The sequence below is a fragment of the Desmodus rotundus genome, chromosome 1 (genome assembly GCF_022682495.2).
Source record: "Desmodus rotundus isolate HL8 chromosome 1, HLdesRot8A.1, whole genome shotgun sequence".
Taxonomy (NCBI): Eukaryota; Metazoa; Chordata; class Mammalia; order Chiroptera; family Phyllostomidae; genus Desmodus; species Desmodus rotundus.
The window spans coordinates 175,298,321-175,322,848 of record NC_071387.1 but is presented as its reverse complement, the minus strand read 5'-3'; the positions used below and the strand labels follow the sequence as shown (position 1 = coordinate 175,322,848).

At 44.6% G+C, this 24,528-nt stretch overlaps 1 pseudogene; it reads right to left on the bottom strand.

Moving 5' to 3' along the window:
- Positions 1-523: 523 nt before the first annotated feature.
- LOC112321225 (U6 spliceosomal RNA) lies at positions 524-618 on the bottom strand (annotated as a pseudogene).
- Positions 619-24,528: the final 23,910 nt, after the last annotated feature.

Below are 24,528 nucleotides of genomic sequence, written 5' to 3'. Positions count from 1 at the left end.
TAATACATTATGCAGGTGTTTTGATGAGAATCCAGAAACATCTTGAGACACCATATTTCTCTGAAATGTGAGAATTTAAGACCATTGCTGTTCCAGGACAAATCTTGTGTAGAGAGCTTTTTATTGCATTCATTTGCATTATTTCATTCACTTCTCAGAACTCTGTCAATTAGCAACAGCTTGATCTTGCAGATGAGATAACAGAACCCAGAGAGCACTCACCCAAAGCTACCCACTTGGAAGGTTGTGGGGCCAAGGCTAGACCCAATGTTCTCTCTGCTGAGTCTTCTGCCTTTTGCAATTAAGGACAGATCAGACAATGAGATCACTCCTGATTAGGTGCATGACAGGTTAGAGTTGGAAGGAACACCTCCCTTCCCCACCCTGCTCCCCATATCTAATTTAACTCCTACCTTTGGAGACATTCAGTTGATGTATCTAATTAGAAAAAAATGCAAATTATTTGACTGTATATCTATAAATATTATCCCTGGAAAGAAAAGGAACATTTGGTAAATGTACAAAAAATATGGGGAAAATTTGCATGCTATCCTTGTGTAGGGACCATGCTAATCTTCTCTGTATTGTTCCAATTTTAGTACACATGCTGGCAAGCAATCTCCAGAATATTTTTAAATGAATATACTGCAATAGAAGATACTCACGTATATCACGTACAGTAAAGATAAGTATTGCTTCGTGAGACTTCAGTGTTGGTTGCATATATGTGTAGACATTGTGGGTCATTATATAAAATTTCTTTCACGCCATGGATTGTGCTGACAAATGTTCAAAAGCTACTGGTATAGTGGAAAGAGCATTGGAAAGTGGGTTCAATTACTTGATTCCAGTCATTGCTCTGCCAACAACTACCTGGTGAACTTGGCCAAGGAGCTTACCCCTCAGGGCTTCCATTTCCTTATCTTTAAAAGGAGCTAGGTGTTTTAAGATCCCTTCCTTTAAGATGGAATTAATCTGGTGATTCTTTCCCCACATCAATGGAACACAAAAGCCTCCCAAAGGAGGAAAATGGTGGGGAGAGGTAGCAGCAGCAGAAAGACAAGCGTGAGCCAGGTGCAGTCACATGGCTTTACCCCACAGCAGCTGCTGGCCCTGGTGCTCGTTCCTGTTTGTCGTTGCTGGTAGCACCCCAAGATGCTGCTGCCATGAGGGTGTGAATGATGACCATGGTTCAATCCAAGTTAGAGCCTGTGGACGGCAGTGGAGGTGAGGACTGCCAAACACACACACCTGGTACCGCGCTTGGCACTGCTAGGTGCTCAGAAGCAGTTCTTGATGACAAGCACAATAAAGAGTCCAAGGAAAGGCAACCTAAACAGAACAAATTGAAGCCTAGGAACCATATTCCCTCTGTAATCTATGTGGCCCTGAAGTAATAAAGACCTTCCTTACAAAAAAGGAAGGGGAGCAACTTCAGAAAATATTCAACGTGAGATTCTTAATATAATTCCTTTTCTGGTGTAGACTAGTGCTTAGTTTTCTGTAAGGAACAGGGACCTGTTATCTCTTTCCACTCATTTGATGGATAAGATGTAAAGTTAATTTCATGGTAGAGAAATATCCAAGAGGTTGCTTGCTTTCCATTAATATAGAAGACATCTTTGACTTGGGGTGGTGAACATACAACAATATACAGATGATGTATTATAGAATTGTACACCTTAAATCTATATAACTTCATTAACCAATGTTACTCCAATAAATTCAACAAAAAAGAAAAAAGACATCTTTGACATTAGCACGTAGAATGTGTACACACACACACAGGAGAGCTGATAAATGCATAAATTATTTATTCGTCCTGGGACAGCATACGATATGACATGAAATGATTGTATTCATGTGATAAGCACGCACATGTAGAAATTGAGGGAGTATTTTTAGAAACATAATGCCAGAAAACATTTTGTCTTGGAAAAACAAAAGTACAAAGATGTTCCAACAATCGAAGGTTATAGTTTTACACAATTGCTTATTATTCGTTGCATTTGGAAATAGGGCATGGGGAAGATAATCACCCTCCCAGGCTGGATCTCTTCAACATGCTTCAGCTTAGTGTCACATGCTAGGTAAGATTTAACAAGATGTGTCTGTTGGCCTGCAGTAAACCCTGGTTGACAAGAGCCCTGTGTCAGGAAGCAGATCAAAAGTGGGCTCGGTTGTTGTTGAACACTGTGTACTTTTAAAGACCTAGATGAATAATTTAAGTCATTCTAGTACTAGTGGAGGGCACTGAACCGACGGCTCTGTGGCCCAAGGTCTGTCTGCTGCCCAGATGTATCATGGGTGTAAACAGGGAAGCGACCCCACCCAGCCCCACAGATTCCAGTTACTCCCTCCATTCCAGCTAGGCTGAGGAGAAAATGCAGTCTGGTGGCTGGGTCCCAGCATGAGCATGGCCGTGCAGGAGGCACAGCTGGACAGAGTGGGGATGAGATGCGCTTGCTAGACTCTCTTTGTGCAGGTGACCAGAGATTTAAGAGATGAATACCTTTGTGCTCATGACCCACCATGACTGGAGCTAAACCCTGGGAGCCTGATGTGGGATGTTGATGCAGCAACTTCTTCAGTTACTCTGTTTACTTCCAAATGACAAAACCAAAACAAAAAATAACTCCAAACAAAGTCCCAACAACAGGGTAAAAGAGCCCTCCAGCCCAAACTAACCAAGTGGCTGTTATTTTTGGCTGTGGGCTGGGCCGGTGAGACGCTCTTTGGCCGGCTGTCCCTGAGCACAGCCGTCTGACTGGAAGTTTTGTGAGTCGGGAAAGGGGTGGTTATATTTGGCTTCTGGAAGGGAAGTTGCTGAGGTAGAGAGGCAGCGTTGGGTCATAGGGTTTGAGCCCATGCCAACAGGAGGGGATGCAATCACCCGTTTCCAGCTGAGGAAGCGGGTAGGACAACCCCGTTGAACCCTGTGGCAGGGTCGGAGGGAGGTCTGCAGGGGAACACACCACTGCACTGCCGGGGATGGGACTTTGTTCCCGTCCATTGAAACTCGCTGTCCCTGGCTGAATCGGCCAGGGAGGCCAGCCTGGGCTTACAGCCTGCCTGTAAAGCAGGACTCATTTCAGCTCTCCTGTGTGTGTGTGTGTGTATGTGTGTGTGTGTGTGTACAGCCTTCTTTCAGTCCACCAAACTCAGTCTAGGCTGCCATGTATTGTATCCCTGGAAGTTTCCAGACTTTGTTTACAGTTATCATTCCCACGTCCTGAGTTCACTACCAGATCTGGAATTTGATGGTTTACCTTTATGATCTACACAGCTTCCACACGCAAGGACGTTTCAAAAATGGAGCACTAGGTTACCCTCCCGCTTTAAGCCCTGGGTGATGTATATATAAAATAAATTATTAAATCTCCAGTTGTGTTATAAAAAGAATGACACTTGAGTCACGATAGAAAAACGAGATTATTGTTTATGAATACACCACTAAAATATGCATTTTTGTAAGGCTCATTGATTTATTTCCAATTTAAGAGACCACAAAGACATACAAAATGGTTCATTAGGTATTCATTATACCTCCTGAGCTGCTTTTATTAGAAGTGCCCAGGGTGCTGATGGCAAGGCTGACGTTTTCAGGGGTTGAGTCAATGCTTAAATCTCATCAGTTTCTTATAGGCAGTTTTGGTTTAAGGTATTTTGATGATTTTATAGAAATGTTTTACCCCATTAAAAAGCTATAACTTAAACTATGGAGCAGGGCAGGCATACATTAGATGATAAATGGCTTTGTGTAAGAGATTTCAAATTTGTCAAATCTGCATTAAAAAACTATATTTGAAATTGGTTAGAAGGTTGGGTGAATTCTCCAGGTGAAAATGACATTTGTTTTATGGATCCCTTCGAAACAACCCCCCCAGAGTTGTCATTTGAATAAATCACATCCAAGTCCAGCACTCCAGAAACAGCTAGCATGGTAGAGTTTGCATTAGCTACTTCTCTCTTTCCTCTTTTTAGGGAAAAGGGCTGAATTTCCTCATCTGTGAAGGAAGTGAGACTAGATAACTTGGAGGTGTGAATCTTTACACTCTCTCATTCATTCATTCATTCATTCATTCCACACTTACTTGTTGAGTAGGTGTGGGCATGTTCTGGCACTAGAGAAAGAGCAACCTAAAAAAAACCTAGACTGTTTTCTCATGGACATGATATCCTAGAAGGAGACAGACAATGAACAAGATAATTTCAGGAATTGATAAGCACCCTAAAGGCAGCAAAGGAGAGTATTGTGATGGTAAGTAGTTGGCCAGGTGGCCCCAAGCCTCTTTGAGAAAGGGTCATTTCAGCCTAGGAGAGGCCACCTGAGCAAATATCTGGAAGAGGAGCCTTCCAGGAAGAGGGACCAGCCAAGGCAATGCTATACTGTGGGCGAGGAAGAGAAGGGCTAAGTGTTTTCTTTGTGGGTCTTCCTTCCCCACCTCTAGAGTTAAAATACTCTGCTACACAAAAAATTGATGAGGCCAAGGGGGTATTGGGAAGAGGGCAGAAAGGAGGGCAACAAGAGAGCCAGGAACATGGGTTGGGGTGGGGACAGCCACGCTAAGGTGGAGTAGGCTACCTGCAGTAATGAATAAGCCCACATCTCAGCGGCTTAAGCCAGCACACCTTTCTTCCCTGCCCATGTCATGGCCTAGAGCAGGTCTGATGCTCCTCTCTGAGCAGGGAAGCCTTTTCTTGCCATCATGTGTCACCACCACTTGAAGTCCTCTGTTTCCAGCCTCATGAATCGGGAGGGGAGAATGAGCGGAAGGCTGAACTGAATGTTTTAGTGGCCAGGGCTGTACTGGCTGCTTGACTAGAATCCAGGCCCATGATTCTAACTGCAAGGGAGACTGGGAAACATTGTTTTCTTCTGTTCTAAGGAAGGAGTAGCATAACTGATGAGCATTGAGCCAATTTGGCCACAAGAGAGGAAGGAGAAGAGGGGATCCTCCTATTCTCCCTGTACCCTTGAAGACACGTTCCAGCTTGGCCAGGAGTGCTGGCAAAGGGGCTGGGATGGAGAGATCATGTCCCCACAGTGGTGACTTCTCACCACCCCACCACACAATACACAGACAAGAAAGCGGAGAGGACAGTCATAATTTTAGCTCTGGAAGGGAGCTTGCCTGGTCAACTCCCCGCACTGCCCCCACACACTTTAGGCTCAAACCAAGTCATTTTGCAGCTTGTTAAGAGTATGGAGAAGAAGCCAGGTTTGATGTTAGAGACTCCTACCTCCTATTTCCTGGCCTTCAAGGCTACCTTCCGTATGAGTTTACTGTGTGTTAACCCAACCCTACTGCTCACACCTCAGACCATCCACTCTAGGCAGGCCTGACTTCGAAGTTTCCCATCCACCAGAGAACAGACTTCATTCCCTGTGTTCCCACCATTCTCCTGCAACGCCTGGATCCTCCTCTATATACCAGATCCTACCAGTGTGGAACCTTCTTATCTTCATGGAACCTTCCCTGTCCTCTCAGGCCTCTGTGGAGTGTAGTCAGAAAGAGGCTGTATGTCTCTTGACGTACAACCTTCAGATCTGCTCAGGTGAGTCCCTATTTCCCATCCTTCAGAAACATCTCACACAGATCCCATTGCTTTTTGGATCACTTCCAACTATTAGAAGAGCCTCAGTTTGGAAAATAAGATTCATTTTCAAGTACTTAAAGTCTAGGTCAGTCTAATGTAAAACTGCAATCTCACCTCTAAATCAAAGTTACTTACCTAAGCTTAAGTAAGCTCACGGATGTGCAGTTGGGAGGGAGGGGCTGGCTGGCATTTTTTTTTCTCCCTATTGCTCATTTCCCCTCTGACTATTCCAGGGTCTATGTTGGTATTAGTGAAATTAGGGGAAGAGAGGCAAAAATATATTTCATACCAAGATTCCCTTTAGGCTAATGCTGAGAAGCCACACGGTGCACCCCTTCTGGCAGGGACCATCCTCTGTCTTCTCGTGGGGCACATCATTGGGTACTTCAAGAATCTCTTTTTACTCAGCACATAAAACTCACCCTCTTCCCCTTACTCTGTTTCAGCCACTTTGGCTTTCTTTCCATTTCTCAATAATGACATGTTCCTTCTTGCCTTAGAGCCTTTGCCACTTCATTTCCTTTGCCTGGAGCCCACCCTCCTTAGCCCCTTGCCTAGGTAACTTGTAGTCAGCTTTTATTTATTTTTAAAAGTATTTTTTTAAATTTACTTTTAGGCAGAGGGGAAGGGAGGGAGAAAGAGAGGGAGAGAAACATCAATGTGTAGTTGTCCCTCTTGCACGCCCCCTATTGGAGACCCGGCCTGCAACCCAGACATGTGCCCTGACTGGGGATCTAACCTGCAACACTTTGGTTTACAGGCCAGCACTCAATCCACTGAGCCACACCAGCCAGGTCCCTAGTCAACTTTTAAATCTCAACTCAAGCATCAGTTCTTTGGAGAAGCCTAACTTGAACTCTTAGCACAGGGTAGGCCCCAATCAGGCACTGTCACAGCCTTGTGATGAAGCATTAATTGTGTAAATAGCTTTCTAACATCTGTCTTCTTCACTTTAATATGGATTCCAAGAGAGCTTGGTAAATAGATCTATGTAGAAAGACAGAATAAATGGATTTTTCCAATAAGCACATGAGGCCTTTGACAGGCCAAACAGATAGTAGCTACTCAATAAATATTTGTGGAATGGACATGAAATTGAAGGCAGAAGCCATGCCTATTAATCTCTCAACTCACTATATGACTTAGCGCATAGTAGGATATCAGTACATGTCTGTTACCTCAGTGTTTTGAACAACCTCTTCAGAATTAACTCAACTAGTAGAGAATTGGCCGGAATGCAGTTCTGACCACTGCCATGTGGATGTTCCTCAGCATCAGCAGATGAATTTCTCTGTTATCTTTGCTGAGCCAGGCCTCTCATTGGCGGACTTTGTATTCCTTAGTCTGGGAGGAGCATGACTGTAGGAAGGAGACATGGATCTTATGACCACAGAGCTAAAGAATGACAACTTCTAATAGTTCGCCCCTTTGTCCCATTTTGTTCACATGTCCCTCAATCAGCCCAACCAAGCCAGCTCTTGGTTCCCCCAAGCCGGGTCACCATATGGGCCTTCAACATGACTTGCACAAAGACTTGTTTTATTAGTCACAATTAGTTGCAGGTGCAAAGACTGAGGGCACAACTAACTGTATCTGGAATCACCTCCTCACGTATGAAATTAAACACTTGCACACCCAGAATTAGGTTCAAGTGGCTAATTGCACCCGGAAGTAGGTAATTGCAGGTGCAATTAGCTGCAAGTGCCATTTTTCACCCGAGACTAATTGCTCCCAAAGTAAAGAGATAGGGACTGGAAAGTCAGCACTGAGCGTATGTGTGGTTATTACAACCACCTGTGATTTTAATGGTCCTCCCCCTCCCAGCTTAGAGTGTGGTGGCCTCCCTTTGGTCTTTGTGAACAATGAGGCTGCTTAACTCCTTCTGTGTATTGGTTCTGTAGCATTCTCTTCTCCAGTTCTGTCTTCTGTCCTTGCCAAGACCCTCTTTCCTCAGGAGCTCTGGAATCTCTGACTTTTTAACAAGACTTATGTTCCTCCACTGTTCATTTGTACCTCAGACCCCTCAGAAGGTAAGAAATGGTCAATGACTTGGACAGCTTAGTGGGTGGTGACTTCCAATTATGTCTTGAACACGGTTTTTTGACGATTGTCACTGGAATGTGATGAAAACTCTTCCCCACCCTGGGTGAGGAGGAGGTGGGTCACTCCATCAAACCGCTTAGAAACTGAAGCAGGGTGCAGCCAAGAGGAGGGCCCCAAGAAGGGATTTGTAATGGGGTCCAGGACTCGGGGTGTCCAGGAAATATTAGAAAAATGTATGTAGGATGTCCTCACCCCCACAGGCCTGAGCCAGGGGGGATGGGACACATGGAACAGGGCCATTCAGAGCTGTTTTAGGTAGCAAGAGCTTTGCAGCTAACCCCTGGCACAGTCATTTAACATATCTATAACCTTTAACTGGTTTCATGGATGTGTTAAGTAGCTGTGGCCATGCTTTGAGCCAGGGGGATGGGACCAAATTCCACCCAGGATGGGACTGGGAAGTAACTCCCCCTGGTTACAGGGCCTGCGTGAGAGCGTGGAGATGATTGGCTCCATGCCATGGGGCCACACCTGCCCAGACTTACTATGGTAGCCCAGTAAAGCTGGAAGAATACAAGGATGCTGGCAGGTGTAACTGACTGTAGGAGGAGTCAGAAATGGGGCTGCAAAGGAAGATGGGCACTGGGATTTAAACCTAGGCCCGGCAGCCATAGAGAGAGGAGGACCACAAGGTTTTGGGGGAGAAAGGAGGAGACCACGTGGCTCCAAAGTAAATGGGGAGGAGACCACGCGGCTCTGAAGTAAATGGGAGAACCACGAGGCTCTGAAGCAAGTAGATATATAGAGGTCCATGTGGTTCTGAAGTGGGGAAAAGGACCACGCGGTTCTGAAGGAGAGTAGAGAGGACCACGAGGTTTTGGAGTGCTTCTTCTTGCCACGCGGCTTAGGCAGCAGGAGAGACTTTGCAGCCATAGAGAAAGGGGAGAGAGGACTCTTGCTGGTGGGCCATGAGAAGGTGCCACATGGCTTTGGATTAACTGGAGATTGCAGCAGCCACACAGCTGATGGTGCCGGGAGCCTGAATCACGGACTTCTACTTCTTTTCCTGAGACACGGTACCCCAGACTGGGCACAGGGAGAGGGAAGGACTGTGCATCTGTGGGTATTCTAGAGGACTTTAGTATCTTATTGAAGACATTAGGTCATTATTCTAAGTTTGTGTAACTTTTAAATAAACAATTCCTTTCCTTTTCACCAGTCTCTGGCACTGAGAGACGTCTTTCCTCTGGCAGTGGGCATTGCGAACCTAGCAGGTGGGCGTGGGGGAAGGAACCTCCAGAGACAGAAAGGGGGAATCCTTTCTGTAATAATTTATCGTGAAGGAACCACCCCCTCCCCCTGCTCTGTAACAAAACCTGTCTTCACTAGCAGGTTCAACCCGAAACATCTCTTCCTGATAGCTTCTCTCCTAGATCAGTATAGGAGTCCAACCGGGAAAACAGAAACCACCTTAGTTTATTTTTAAGATTATAAAATTATAGCACAACTGGAAAAAATTCAGTGAATTGAAATTCAATACAGTAAAACTAACCAAGGCAACGGAAACTGTTAATATCACTCCATAAAATATTTTCATCATTTACACATTATTTAGGTGCAGAGTTGATCACCATAGTTATTTTTACAGAAAGAATTTAATAAAGGGAATTAATTAATCTGGTGTTAGCAGACCGAACCGGTGAAGAAGGAACCTTGAGGTATCTCAGAGATATTAACTGCAGGAAGCAGCTACCATCCCACAGCTGGGGAAACAGAAGCCAGAGGCTGGGGTTATTAGCACCTAGAAGCTTGGAGGAGGGGCCCTGCTGAGCTGGAACACAGGCCTCTGGGGAGGGCTGCTGCCTGGCTGGCTTTGCACCTGCACCTCCTTGGCAGCTTGGAAGAGGGAGCACACAAAGCTGAGAGCAGGACTCTAAGGAGGGGGACATGTCCAGCTGGTTCTGGTACCTCAGGACCTTGAAGGAGGGACCCTGCAGAGTAGGGACCCAGAGTTTGAGTAGGGCTACTGCCCAGCTGGTACTGCACTGTGGGCAACTGGCTGTTCGTGAGGAGGACAAAATGCCTGCCGTGTGTGTCACGGAGCCTGAGTCTTGTGGCCTTGGGTCGGATCAAACTGGGATGGAGCTGCATTGATGTAAACAGGGGAAGGGGCAGCTGCAGAAAGTTCTGAAGGAGGAACAGAAAAGGCAAATTTGTGCAGTGTGTGCTTAAAATCATGTCTTTTTTCTATGTCCAACATTTTCCTCCAGTGGCTTTATTCATATTGTCATGAAGAAAATACGTGTGTGTGTGTGTGCGCGTGTGTGTGTGTGAGAGAGAGAGAGGTACAAAGAGAGGGAGAGACAGACGGAGACAGAGACAGAGTCAGGTGGTCCCAGCGGGTGTCCACAGCCAGCCCTGCCCCATGCTCTGTAGCAGATTCCTTTCCTCACAGTTCACCTGGGAAGAGGTGTCACATCCTCTTTTCTTCCTGCTGCAGAGTTCAGGCTCAGCTTTTTCATTCCCCTGCTTAGTCATTCTGAGTTGGAATGGGATCCCACTTGCTAAGTTGGTGACCTCAGCTGAATGCCAATCAGATGGGGTGGTGACTCCTTTGAACTCCCTGTTGAATCTGCTGTTGCTTAGTTCCTGCTCCGTGACAAAGCCCTGGTAAGGAAGCAAGAGAGATGTCTCTGAGAGGAATGGGGGAGGGCGAGGCATTCAGCTTGGCCTGGGTCCCTGGGCCTGAAGGGCTCCTGCTCCAGCCTGTGGGGCCCTGAGGGCTAGTGCTGCTCTCACAGGACAGCAGCATTTATCCGCCAAAAGGCCAGCTCCTAATGGTTGGCTTTGGCCAGCATTTCCACTTGGCAAGGGGAGCAAACATTCTTTCGCCCTCATCGCCGCCCTACTTGGTGGTAACTTAGACTTCTTGAGAAAGCACATAGATATTAGAAGTTGGGTCACCTACTAGTGATTTGGGCTAAGAAAATAATACACTTTCCCCACTCCTCAGGAAAATGAATAGCACTACATAAATAAAAATGCTGGAAATAAAAAAGAAAGAAAGAAAGAAAACAACAGCTTTAAAAAATCTGACTAACCTACAACAGTCACTAATAACATCTGAGGGTGCTTTCCCTCACCTCTCCCACGTGCAAATCGGTTTTCGGTTCCTTCACTCATTTGTTCGTTCTGTAAGTATCAGCTGAGCGCCTACTGTTTCTGGTGTCTGGGTATAGGACCCTGAACAGGACAGATAAAAATTCTCTCCCCTATGGAGGTTACAGTCCGGGGGAAGCTGGTCAAATGTCTTGTACACACAATTTCTGGTCCTCTTTTTACTTGTCAGTCTGTCTCACAAGCACGTCCCTTGTCGTGGTGTCGCCTCCGCACCCACTGCTCTGATGAGACCTCACGTTTCCTAGAGAATGCACCAGAGCTTATCTAACTATTTCACCCCTGCCGGGTATGGGATCTCCTCCCATTTTCACAGCTTTGCATAATGCTGTGAGAAATATATTTGTGTAGGCAGACTTTTTTTTTTTTAAAGTTGTATTTTGGGTAACTTCCTCCCTGGCTTTATCTTTTACAGGATCAGGCAGGACTCTTGGTTACAAGACAGGCCCAAATCTGGTTAAGCAGAAAAGGAACTTACTGGAAGGCTATCCACCCACTAGCTTACAGAATTGACAGAAGGTGGAACCAGGCTCAGAGAAGCAGCAGGACCTCGGAGTTAGGGCAACAAATGTACAGCCCAGGTTCCCCCCAGGCACAGTTGACCAGGAGCCTGCACAGCCCCTCCTGAGGGCCTCAGTGCCTACTTTCTTGACTCTACAAACATCGAGAAGAATCTTGGTCCTCCTTGAACTCTTGTCTCAGGACCCCACTTTTCCCACCAAGTTTGAGGAGGTGGGAGCTGGCAGGCGGGTCCCCTGCCTGCTTCTCTGTTTCTAGGGATTGGAGCTTCTCACTCACCAGTGGGAGGTGGGTTTCTGCCCTGTTCCTCCAGCCAGGGAGAGAGTTGGATCCTAGATGGAAGAAAGGAAAAATAACCTCTACCAACACATTCTTTTGCTTATTTTATGTGGGGAGATGGAGAGACAAGGGCAAAGATAAAAGCACCATTTAATTTTGCCTGCCAGAGGAGGGCTCAAATACTGTTCAGCAGTGTGGGGACACCACCCAGGGCCATGAGCCCTGGGCCACTCAGCACTGGGACCTGGAGAACGTGGGTGAGGTTCACAGTGATGAGCTCCATTTTATGCATAAGGGAAGGAGGGCTTGGGAAGGATCTGTGACTTGTCCCAGATCACACAGCCAGGGAACCTGAGCTATATACAGGTCTTCTGAGAGCCATGTACTGCTTCCCAGCTCCGGCTGGTGACTGGTAGTAGAAGGGGTGCCTGAAGCAAGCCAGGCAAAGGTCCTTTCAACAAAGAGGCCTTTGTAACAAGCCTGCCTTTGTTTGGCCACCACACTGTTCCCTGGAGTAATTAAGGCCTGTAGTCCCTTAGATATCAGGCTGGCTGACACTACCTGACAGGAGTACAGCAATCTGAGCTAAGGTGCTAATGCTGTGTTTGAAATGCACAAGCCAGGCAGCCTTACTCCCCAATACCTGGGCCCAAGCCACGGACTGGAGGGCCCCGCTTCTCCTGCCTGGGCCGTTTGTAGGACAACACCCCCCACCCCCCACTGGTCCTACAGGATGGAGTTCTCGTGGTGCTCTCCTGGGCAGTGCCAGGCAAGAAGGCTGGCATTCAGTTTCTAGTGCTGTGGCTGCATCTTTAGGACTTGTGGATGGACTTCTGGCCTGCTGCTGCCTGGAGCCTTCTGAGGGTCCTTGAGTATCAGACAATGCACCCTGCCGCTGTTCTGCCGGTGCCCAGGGCCCTCCTTTGGTGGTGAGTAGCTGCTGTCCTCTTTGTCTAGGGAGATGTTCTCCCCTTGTTTCTCCAGGGTCTCAGGAGCCAGTGGTAAAATTGGCTTCTGACTGTAGCCATCCTCTGCAAGTCTGCACCTTTGCATTAAAGGTCTCTCATCTAGAGAAGAAAAGACAACCTTGACTCTCCCCAGAGCTAGGAAATTAGCCTTTCATCAGACTTGTGCCACCAGGGACCATGAGGGTCACTGGACAGAAACTTGGTCTCTGCCCTCAAAGCACTTTCGATGTCTCTCAGGGTGGCTACCACTTGGAGGGAGAGAGAGAAGATGCTTTCATTAAAGACAGCGCCAGGTCGTGCCTTGCACGGTGGCTGTGTCTCTGCAGGCGGCAGCACACTCCTGTCCCCCAAGCACGCCTGTCTACTGCTCATCTGCCTGGCAAAGTGGGGAATTTCAGGGTTTAGATGGAAGTGGAAATTTGGCATCAGCAGAGTTAACATCCATGGATTCCAGTGTTTATGTGTGCCCTCAAGGACTTGTGACATGAAATGATTTTTAATTGTGCTGAAGCACACATTTCCATCATATGCGGTGTGTGATTCACTTCACTACTGAGAACCTGGCACCAGAGTTTCAACAGAGCATTGGGCTCTCAGTTCCTCTTCACCAAAGGCAATCTGGGAGGGCATCTTTGTGCTTCAGTGATACTGAAAATCTGGGGGGTCATGAGGTCTCCAGCTGAGGCCTCCGGCATGTGTGGTGAAGGCCCCTGTGTCTCAGGCTCACCCTTCAGCACTTGCCCTCAGGCCCCATGTCCCTCTTGGTGTCCTCAAGCCTGGAATCAGGCTCTTTCAGGCTCAGTGAGTTTGGTGACACAGGTGCCGTGGTGCCTGTGCGAACAGAGCTCCTGTCTGGTGCTCGTGGCACGGGGCCGCAGTGTCTGCTGAGAATTTAAAGCCAATAATAAAATCGACTGTAAGTCAGTCTGCATTTATTATTCCCATGCCGGCAACTCTAAGCAATGTCAGTGATAAAACATTCCTTCCCCCAAATCTTTTGTTGGTCCACATTCCAAACAATCACTGTGGTGACTTTTGAACTCTAATTGTATCTGTTCACGTATTTGTGTGTGCGTGTGTATACACACTTCAAATTAGCATATTTTATTATGTATCCTTTCATAAATATAACATCCTGCATGAAAGTTAATTAGGAGAACTCCCAGCTGCAAGAGTGTTAGATGGTTCGGTCTGGCTCCAGGCAGTTTGCGTCCAGCCCCGTGGTGCTCGGTGCTCCTGCATCACAACAACAGGGATGCACGGGCACGAGTGGCTGCGAGGCCAGGAAACAAAACCTCAGTTCATTCAGTTCTGTTCTTCCATGTGATGAATCGGCATTTTAATTTCTGTTTAAAATTTTGTGAATGACAATTTTAGTTCATACATAAAGCATTTGACTGAATTCCAATAATATTTTAAAAACAGAAATGTATCTTTTTAATGTTTTAAAATGAATGAACTAATGAGGATAATAACAATTACTGAGTCTTATATGATTATCACTGTAAATAATTTTGTCACATAGAGGAGAGCGTGAAAAAAGTGACCTACTTTGGGTGTCAGATATGCTGGGCCCACCATTGCCTATGCTGATTCAGGTGACAGAAATCCCCCTAACTAGTTGAAACAGGAGCGGGTATCAGGTATGAAGTCGCCTACAAATACTTTGAAGCAGGCTCTTGTCAGAGCCCCCAGAAAGAACTCCAGCTTGCAGAGTCACGCTAGCTCTGCGAGATAACCACTGGGCCGGCCATGCTCCCACCTGCCCGCTGAAGAGCCCACTGCCTCTGCCATGATTGGAGCCAGATAAGACCTGGTGCCTTGCCTCTTACCCCACCTCACTGGGCTTTACATTGAGGCCTCGAACCCATGCACTTGATTGGTGGAACCTAATCTTATCTGGACCCCTACTTGCAAAGGAGGATGGGAAACTCAATTTTCACATGGTGTCTGCAGTATAGGATAGTCCCCTGGAGAAGCTTGGAATGGGGGTTGAATGAACCAGTCCCCAGCATCCTCCACATGTACCCAGCCAGGTCTCTCCACCACACCTGCTTTTGGCCTCTGGAGGGCTAAGGATCCCTTGTTTGACTACCAGGTTCTGTTCCCTGCTTTCTGGGCTAAAAGGTGGGCTCTAGAGTCAAGCATTTCCAGCTGAGCCATTTTTGTGCTGTGCCCCTTCCCCTCTTCTCCTCAGGAATCTCCTCTGCCTGGACTCTTCCATGTGGCTCTCCTGACGGGCACAAGTGAGTGTTCTCTCCAAATATCCTTTGCGTCAACTCACAAACGTCTTCTGGGTGAGAGTGGCTCCCACACACCCACAGCTCTCCATAATGCCTCCACTACACACCACCCCGCTTAAGTACATGTGTTTTCTTTTCTTTTTTTTTAAAAAATTTTTATTGTTATTCAATTACAGTTTATGCTTTTTCTCCCCATCCCTCCACCCCACCCCTGCTGAACCCACCTCACTCCCCCACCTCTACCCTCCCCCTTGATTTTGTCCATGTGTCCTTTATAGTAGTTCCTGTAATCCCCTCTCCTCACTGTCCCCTCCCCACTCCCCCCTGGCTATTGTTAGTACATGTGTTTTCAATCATCATTATTTTTCTTTTATGATAACTTCAGGGATTCTTCCCAATACACATTTGCAAACTAAATGCAACTCTTGTCCTCAAGTTTTCACTATCATTCTCATAACATTAAAGATATTCTAATTTTGGTCTAAGTGTGAGCCCTGAAACCTCAGCTCTCCTGTCCCTTGTGGGGGCAGCAGGTGGTTGTGGGTGATGTGGGGCCTGAGGAGGAAGTTCCAGTATGGTTGTCTGTAGGGAGATACTGCAAAGAGAAGCAGGATGGGACCCTGGCCTGAAAGTGCCAGGGGATGCCCAGCCTTGCACAGGAGGCTCGAACCCTGTACCCCGGGAGGCAGGGCCTTCCTGGGAATCACAAATGGGAGTGACGCTCACTCACAGGCTGGGAGGAAAGAGACTGTGGTGATCTGCAGCCAGAGGCTGGATTTCACTGTTGCAGGCTCTTAATGGCTATGTGACCAGAGACCATAGCCTGTCAGGGAAGGGATGTTAATTGTGATGATGTTACTTCTTACTTCTGGGAAGTGGGACTGGGAAAGGAGGTGGCCTGGAGGGAAGCAGAATTTGTGGCATTTGGAGTATTTCTTTCTAGATCGCCTCTGGGGGACATTGCCGAAACAACAGAGATTATCAGCATGTCAGGTGACTCCCCATCCATCCCTCCGGGCCCCAGCCATGGCCAGGACACTCTGAAACGTGTCCACAGTCCTGAGCCCCAACATGGAGTGAAGCTGAGGCTTCCTCTCCCTACCCAATCACTCACACGGGTTCACCCCAGTCTTCAGAAGCCTTTCCTCTTTTCCCCTGCAGCTTCCTAGCGGCCTGAGTGTCATTTTCCTTCTAATAATGGGGACAGAAAGCTTGACCCATTACCGTAACCTCACTAAATACAGGAAGTCTCATTTCCTCATTTCTTATTTTTTATATTTTGTTTTTAAAATAAAAATTGTGTGTATTTAGGTGTACAACATGATGATTTGATATATATACTCATAGTGAAATAATTACTACAGTCATTATGGAACATGGATATTTTTCCAGAATCCATGTTCTTGTCAAAGCATAGTTTCCCAGTGTCCTGAAGGACATGCCTGCTATGTGTTCAGTTTACTATGAAGGAAATATATATGCTTGATTCATGTATATATTTGTATGTATCCACATGCATGTATATGCTTATGTGTATACATACACGCACACACTTTTTATTTATTCCCAGTTCCCATTTACCAGAATGACAGGGCACCAACTAGGGAGTCTCTCCAGAGGAAGACACAGTCCCGATCAGGCTCTTCTTTGAAGACACAGCTAATTCCAACCAGCATATTAAGATTCTTAAGTTAAGAACACATTGTGAAATGTGGATTGATGTGACACTGCCAAACAAAATGACCCGTGAGCTCAGGGGGTTGGAGCTTGTAGGAAAAGGCCGAACTGCGCATCTGAATCTTGATTTCCTTTGGGACTGTTTCTGCCATTGCGTTCCTGACTCTGATTATGTTCTTGTGCAGTCAGAACAGCTCTAATCTCTGGGGCTGGACAGTCTTTCCTTCTCTATCTCTTTCTTTTCTTTTCCTTTCTTTTCTTTTTCCTTTTCTTTTCTTTCTATACAGTGTTTGATAAAAACAGGTAAGTTGTTTTATTTTTTGATCAGCAAGTGTTTGATATTTGAACTGTAAGTCTGCAAGTGTGCACAAAAATCCCATCCCATTAGGAGAGAAATGATTGGATTTAAAGTCCTGCTTACAGTGTAAATTATTTAAGGCACAAGGACCTCAAATGTTCAACCAGGAAACCAAAGTTCAGCATTCAGGGTTCGGCCTTGAAATGGCATGAACAATCCAATAGGTAAGCACAGAGTTCTTCCTTTATATCCATAATCTCAGGATATTGTGAAGCTTTTAGCCTTAAGAAAATTTCAGTTGGGATTTGTGTTAACATCCAGCTTATCTTTTGCTTGGTTTTAAATGCATAGTAGGGACTGGGTAAGTTGGGTAATAACAGAGGTTCTGAATTTTAATATAGGGTTTGTCTTCCTATCTCTTTTTTCTCTGTTAATACATGATTTGGAGACGCCCTTACTGCACATTGTCCTAGCTGTTTTTGGAATCTTGAACCAAAGCACAGCATTTAGGGTATCCATCCATCTCCATATCTGGACTTCACTCAAGCCCTCCCTAAGCTTTCAATTTCTTTGGCTACATACTTCAGTGAACTGCAAACAAACAGATCATTTTCCTGATGGTGATAAGGCGGTAATAGACTTTACTTCATTGCCTAATGCCCTTCAGATATGCTTCCTACAAAACTCCTCAGCAGAACAAATACAGTTACTGAATTTGGTTACTGGTACACAATGAAATAATAGCTAAATAACACAGTTACATGGTCATAATATAGTTAAATCATGCAGCAAGTTGCACACAATAGAAAATGCAGTTAGGCAGAGAATGAAATTAAGGGTTAGAGGTAAAAGAGAGGATGTATCTTTAGATGTGATTTAAAATGAAAAGCAGACACCCTCAAAGGACATTGAAAGATGTCACCAGATGATGCCCGAGGAAGCATCTTCTCTTGTCACTAAAGTAGGACTGGGTAAGGACAGTGGGAAGGGCATGTTCAATTGGCTGTATATCTTATATACCCCTTCCTTTTTTTAACTCCTGAGGCAGTCATCAGGATTTGGTCCTTTTCTGGTCTTCACAATTGCTAAATAGATGATCTGATTTATCCTGCAAAGCATTGTCAAATCAATTGTCCTTTAATACCACTCTGATTGTATAATTTTTCTGTCCCACATGCTCTAGAGCTTCTTCCTACTTGCTGAAGTAGAGTAGGTAGCAATTTCTTAGCTTGACATTCAAGACTTTTGTTTTAGTCCTACTATGCAAAGCATGTACCTGTGCATCAACTATCACATGGAATCTTGTAAAAATGCACCACCTCAGGCTTATTGAATAAGAATCTGCATTTTAACAAGATCCTCAGGTGATTCACATGCACAGAAGGTCTGGGAAGCACTGCTTTGGCCAAGCCAAAATACAAATATATTCCCCACTTTCCTATTTTTGGCTTTTGCGTGTAGAGTTAACTTCATGTTTACTCCATCTTTGCCTATCCATACACAGGATTTTTTTAATGATTTTCTCAAATGTAACCTCCTCCAGGGAACCTTTCCCAGTTATCCCATGGACCAGGCAGATCAACCTTCAGAATGCCTGCCAACTCCTTTGTAAAGTGAACTGCCCCTGATGAAGGGGCAGCTTTATTTGTACCCCATAACCTGGTCCTCTTGGCCATGAAGAATTGGTCCATGGTTGGGTAATCAGCACTTGAGTAGTCCATCTGTGGCTGGCCAGTAACCCAGAGTGTGGCCACATGAAATATGAGTAGAGACACTTAAATTCTTTCATTTTTTTAGAAATTCAGACAAGGCAATTATCAGTGATTGCTAAAACTAAACACCAGGAGATAAGTCAAGGTCATGAGTGGTCATGTGCAAACCATGCTTATGGAGAAACAAACTTTCAGTAAGACAAGTCAGTAGAGACAGAGGGATGGAGTAAACCTGTTGACGTGGCAGAGGTGATGTAAGAGAAAGAGAGAGATAGAGTGAATAATGGGTCCCTAGACCTGCCCAAGTTCCTGATGACTTTCCCATGCCAGGTCTTGGGTTCTTGTAATAACTCCCAGGACTTGAGAAAACTTTAATTAAGTCTCTTCCTTGCAACTGAAATAGCCACCTTGGAGCCCCCAAATGGAGCTGCTGGCTCCGTCTCTAGACTTCTCTGTGAGACTGTGTTACTTATTCTTGTTGGCTGTTTCCCAGCCTTGCATTGAAATACCTGTTATGCTATAAACACCAGCTATTAGCAACTTGTGATAAGGTGTATCCTCACTTTTGAGCATCTAGCAAGTTGCACGCTAAAAGCAGTGGTAGGATTGACTCAAACTGAATTCCAGGGAAGCAAAAGCATTACAGTGAAGAGATCTGAGAAGGAAGGTGATAGGATGTATCATTTAAAAGACCAACTGAACAGAGAGTGGCCAGAATTTCATGGAAGTCTTTGGTGTACTGTACCAACTAGTCCAAAGAGCCAGAGCTGCTCAGTGTCATCACAGCAAAGTTAGTAATTCTCATCTCTCAGGAACCTGATCTCAGCTGATGCTATTTTATCAGTAAAATAATTTCTTGTAGTGAGTCGAATGTACCAAACACATGTTTCCAGCTGGTCAGGAATCTTCCCTCTTAACCTTTAATCTGCTCCAGGCTGTTCCTACAGATTACAGGACAAATGATGTTTGGAGAATGATGAGTCTCTGCAAATAGAAGGAGGCAGCTTATCACTTATATTTGGACTGTTGCCTCCCACTAAGGGTCAGTGTGGGTCTGTTCGGTGTGTGCACAGTGGTATGTGCAAGGGAGCTTTGCGCACAGAGACATGGTTTCTCTCTGTCTTTTAGTGTGGGAGATCAAGCTGAATCTGAAAAGCACCATTATGGTTGTTAGGAAGGAAGGCAGAGAGGGGGCCCTAATTTTACAAGTAGATGAGGGTTTCTTTCCCCTTTCAACTCCCTCTTGGAGTATATCACGCTCCAAATCTGTATGTTTCATCTGCTTTTAAGCTGGAAGCTTCTTCTTTAATGGCTTTGTGACTCACAGGGCCTGGGTGATGGTTGCTTTTTCTGTGTATAGAACTATAATCCTTCTCAATTATCAAAGACATAAATTACTATTATTTCCTTACCAGATCGAACATCTTGCTTAAGTATGTGAAAGAAAAATTGTTGGTTGTCTGGTGAATTTTCCTCTTGGAAAAACTGCCTATTCTTAATCTACAAGTTCAATGAAAGTTCAAAAGTTTATCAGTGCAAACTCCATATTCTAATAATTCATCAACCAGCTTCTACATCCACATTAGGAGGCTCTCAGTTGAGATGTTTTTGTCTTTTCTCCCATGTAAAAGTAATCAAACAGCACATTTCCTGGGCATATCACAAATACCTATTGATCATAATCAGAGCACAGATGTTATAAGAGCTTGGCCGACATGCAAGCCCTCACGTCAATCACAGGAACAAATTGACTTTGACGGCCCAGCTACGATTCTCCTACCCCAGCAGAATTCCATTCAGTGCTGCTGTTTGGAGAATTTTGAGTAGACAGCATTTCTGAAGGAGTGTCATAGTCCAAAGTTATTGTAGAGGTAAACTTGATTACTGAGAAAACAGTGATTTTAATGTACTTCATACTTACCTTTACCACAGAATGTCAATATGTTTCTCCAGTGTTGAAAGAGGTCTCATCAATTAAAAACTTATCCTGATTTATTCCTGCTAATTAGGGAAAAGGAAAAATTCTCATTTGCATTTTTCTGTGACAGTATGAAGTGCCATTAATACTTTTCTCCAGCTGGGATTTGTTTTCTTACTCACTTTTTAAATTAATAATTTTCATTGACAAAATTAAAGAGCTTACATTATGCTATCAATCTTTTCCTTATGAAGGGTATAGATATTCATGCTGGAGAATAATATAGGAAGAGAGGGCTCATCCCCCCACATATTATTATAAGCATTAACATCCTCTGTGAGGGCCAGATAAGAAAAGACCTTCTTCAATACTATCCATTACTGTCCATTACTTTACTGCTTCATACATCAAGCTGGTGAGGACAAGTTCAATAGGAAATGGGTCTGACTCCATGAGAGAAGGGTTTGGGATGTAAATGAAGAATGACTTAGACACCAAGCTGTTCTGTTTTCAATCCTGGTCTCCAGCTCTAGGCTGGCATGTATTCCATGTGGTTCTTCTTTCTTGTCCCTTAGCCATCCTTTACTTTTTTCTTGAAATGCTTCCCACCTGTGCTCTCTCACTCGTGATGGAGGCAAGGGGGAGAACTAGGTGACTACACTTTTATCTTACTAGGCCTATTTTCATTAAATATCTAGGCCTATTCTCCAGCCATGCTTGATTGCACTAAAAGTAGATATTTGACTCAAGGGAAACCAATCCATAGACTGATTTAATCTAACCAGATTCCTTCTTTCCAGAATTCAAGTTAAGAGATCCATCATCATTAGCCAGATAATGTTGGGGGCTTGGAAGCAAAGGCATGTAATAGGCCATGCAGGAATCAAAGGCCATGCAAGCATGGGCAGCCATTTTCAGGAGTGTGCATTCTGATGAGTCAGCAGAGAAAGCTCATCTGTGAAGACAAGCAAGAGATCAAAGCTGGCCCAGAGATGAGTGACTTTAGGCCCCTATCAGGGCCAGAGAGGGTAACCCTGGCTCTGGGATTTGCAGATATGTCAAGCTGCCTGTGGCTTAGCTCCCCTACCTCTTGCCCTGGGATGCTCTTACGCTTCCCCATTGTACTTCTGAATAGATCCTTGATTTCTTTAAACTGGCTTGAATGAATTTCTGTTCTTCACAACCAGATATGCACTTACCAGAAAGCATCCTGTTAGAAAGATTCAGAGGGAGAATTTTAGCCCCCTTCACCCACCTTGTCCAATGCCTGGGAACTCTAGAGAGTCATGGTGCTCTCTTAGGCCTAGCTGAATGTAGTTCCACAAGAAAGGATGAGCCAGAAGGAAAAGTATTATTCTATAAATGTTCAAATATCTTAACCTGACCTTTACAGCTTTCTGTACTCATTCTCTGCCTCTCACTCTGATGATGGCTTCTGCTCTTGTGCATTACCAATGACTCAAGCTGTTCTGCTTTATTCATTTCTCTCTGTGGTAGATTAAATTTGGCCACACATTCATTGTGATTTTCCCCATTGAGATATGGAGTTTACTTCCTATTCCCTTGATTATGGGCTGGATTTTGTGACCTGCTTTACCAATAGAATGTAGTGGTAGTGATGTCTCAGTCTTCCACAGTTAGGTCATAAGAAGCCTTGAAATTTCTGGCTGTGCCTCTGGAAACACTTTCTTGGAACCATAAGCAGCCTTGAAGAAGTCCTACTATTCTGAGGCTGCCGTGCTGTGAGGAACCCAAGTCAAGGTGAAGGAGACAGTAGGAAAAGAGAGACAGGCAGGCCAAGGACTCCAAGTGTCAAAGTTATTAGTGAAGAAGCAATCTTGGGATTGGGCCCTCCAGCCCCAGCTGACACCTGGTAGATTAGCCATAAACCACCCAGCTGAGCCCTTCCTGAATTAAGACACAAAAATTGTGAGCAAAATAAAATGGTAGCTTTAAACCATGAAGTTTTGGAGTAGTTTGTTGTGTACCACTGGGTAGCCAGAATATCCTGAGCCATCTCAGGGCTCCTCCAGCCTCCTTGACTCTCCTGATGTTACTCCCTGGTGCAAGGACACCATCTTCCTTCCCCTTCACCTCTATATCCCTCGGTTATCAGGACAAGCATCTACTTTTCCAAGAGGCCTTCTTTGATCACTCATCTCTTCCGTAGCATGTTTGGCCAAAGCCATTCTTAGAACCCTTTGTTTAGTACTATGTGCCTGTGTTTTTTACTGTCATGACCTAACTTCCCAAGGGCACAGTCTATTCCTCGCTCCTCTTTTTTGATCCCTCTGTCCCTCAACAGAGTCCTGTACAGAAGGGAGTAAACATATGTTGAAGCTCTTAAATGTTCTTGTTTTGAGACTAAAGAGCCCTAATAACTTTAACCAAATTTGTATTGGTACTAATAAAAAATGTCTTCCATGATACATTTCTGATTAGGGGTTTAAATTTAGAGGTACTTCCTACTTTTTAGTCTCAGATTGTGCATAGACTTTCAACTTTTGGGGTGGTGGGGAGAATACCCCAAGGCACACAGAAAGAAATCTCATGTAGCATAAATAATGGGCAGAATCAAGTGACATACTCTAAGTTTGTTTGCTTGTCAACATACGCCTGTATCATTTATGGGAGGTCAGGGTCAAACTCTGTTTATAGTTCTGCTCTAGCCAGGGTGAGTATCTTTTAACTACATCACCTCTTTCTAAAACCTATTTTGTTTGGACCTCTCCCAGTCCACCAAAATGAACTTTCCCATGTTCCCAGGACTTTAAAAAAAAAAATTCCATGTACCCTTTGGTTTCCCTTTCACATGCAACATTCTTCTTTGCAGTGTTCAGAAAACTCATTAGCAGAGCAAACATGCATTGCTTTGAATTGTCCCTCACTGCAGTAGACATAGACAGAATTCAAGCAAAATGTTGGCCTAGCACCCAAGAACTTGACCACTGAAGTTTCCTTCTCTTCAATTAAATTCAGGTCACATCTTCCTGTAGTTTTCTATTTAAGTAATTAAGCTCTTATCTTCAGTTTTCAAAAGATCACTGTTTCCTTTTCTGCAAATATCCATTTCCCCTTTAATCCATAGTGTGTACTTGTCTATTATCACATGTGTACCATTCATTTGTGGAATCATCTGCCAATAGATTTTCCATTTTTCTTAATCTAACAATTACAAAATCAGCAACGTGATAGCAGGTGAACCAAAAATGAGACAGAGATCTTTTTTTTAATGCTGCAAAAGAAAAAGAAAGTCACATTTAAAATGTGCTGCTTCTTAGGAATTCTGTTTGTTTTTTTTTAAACTGCGAAGTTATTGCACTTCTCCCTAAAAATTGCAACTATATAAATCCTAACTTTTTCCAGTGCTCAGGCACACAGGATGCAGGGGAACATTAGCCACATTCTATTCATGTTCGTAGATCGTGACTAAGATAAATAGATTTTTGAGAAACATTGATGTGGGTGTTTTCCAAGTGGGAGGAATTTCATGTTCCGGGCTCCATGACGAACACCTAGAATATTAGAGACTCTGGGAAGTTTGTACTTGACTCCTTTTAAAGGAGAATGTGACCAAGGTCACAGTGTGATAAATTGCTGACACAAGAGTGTGAAGGATCAGAGATATGAACAGAGGGGAGCAAAACAAGCTGAAGTGAAAAGTTCAAATGCATGAGTGGTACTCTTACAAGTAAGAGGCAATTATTGGGGGGTTATTAAAGAGTAGCTTTTACGGAGGAGGTGGCTAATCACCCACATTTCAAATAGGAATGTGCCTTCGCTTTCTCGTTCCCTCCTTTGTCAGTTATAACGCTGTGTGCACAAGCACACACACACTACTTATTTATACTCAATGTCCAAACTGTTGAAAAATATTTACTCTTCTTCATCATAATGCTGAATTGTGACATATATCTTCAGTTCCTTAGCAACAAACTGTCATGTCACCCTTGTGAAATTCTGGTCAGCTGGGAGGAGAGGAAACGCTGAATTGTGATGGAGAAAAATCCTTATTTTAATCACAAATGTGTATAAGAACTGGAAAGACAACATGAGAAGGCTGGTCAGGGAAGCTGCATTTGACCAAGTGTTT